Source organism: Camelina sativa, chromosome 5 (genome assembly GCF_000633955.1).
Source record: "Camelina sativa cultivar DH55 chromosome 5, Cs, whole genome shotgun sequence".
Lineage (NCBI taxonomy): Eukaryota > Viridiplantae > Streptophyta > Magnoliopsida > Brassicales > Brassicaceae > Camelina > Camelina sativa.
Window position 1 is genome coordinate 21,017,792 of NC_025689.1, and position 806 is coordinate 21,018,597.

Sequence of the window (806 nt, forward strand, 5' to 3'; positions counted from 1 at the left end):
TGAAGAAATGAGTTGCTCTTGGAACATTAATGGGAACTACCTAGGCTTCAATGATGGAATACAAAGCAATTGAGAATGTGCTACAAACCATTTATTATGTAGTTTTTCATCTATTCTTATTTTTAGTTATGATTTTTAATTTTATTTTGTAATACAATTTTTTTGTAATCATGGTTTATAATAATAAATATAGTACTCAAAAAATAATGTTTTATAACATTATTCATAATTTAATATATTTAAAACAATTAATAAAATATATGTAATTTGTATAAATACTGTATAAATACTGTATAAATACAATAATGTATAAATACTTGAATACAACTATAGTCAGTAATTAGTCGTCAATTAGTCACTAAATTTGGTGACTACATTATGACTATTTTGCGTTGTCGTAAAATAGTTGTAACATAGTCGCTAAATTTAGTGACTATATTACGACTAAATTTACGACTACGCAAAATAGTCGTAATGTAGTCGCTATTTGGCGACTAATTTTACGACTATTTATTTTAGCAACTCTCAATTTACGACTACTAGTTTTAGTCGCTATTTAGTCGTAACACACCGTTTAGTGACTAAATAGTGACTAATAGTGCAGTCGCTATTTGCCTGTTTTCTTGTAGTGCAAGTACGGTGAAAGAGGGTCCCTTTGATGTAAACCCCTCGTTGGTAAAATTGATCCAAGAGGCTGACCGTAAAGAAGGACTTTATACGAGACGGAGGTTACACACCACATAATCCAAGAAATGTATATATTCTATCAAACTCTAACCTAACCATAACCGCTTCCAGAAAATTCT

The 806-nt window shown here is 29.5% G+C and overlaps 1 long non-coding RNA gene across 1 annotated transcript in view; it reads left to right on the forward strand.

Annotated features, from left to right (window-relative positions):
- LOC104787314 overlaps nt 1-209 on the forward strand; it is a 2,629-nt gene extending 2,420 nt beyond the window's left edge. Inside the window, exon 6 of the long non-coding RNA XR_767840.2 lies at nt 6-209. This is a non-coding gene — a long non-coding RNA (uncharacterized LOC104787314). The remainder of the gene's footprint in view (nt 1-5) is intronic.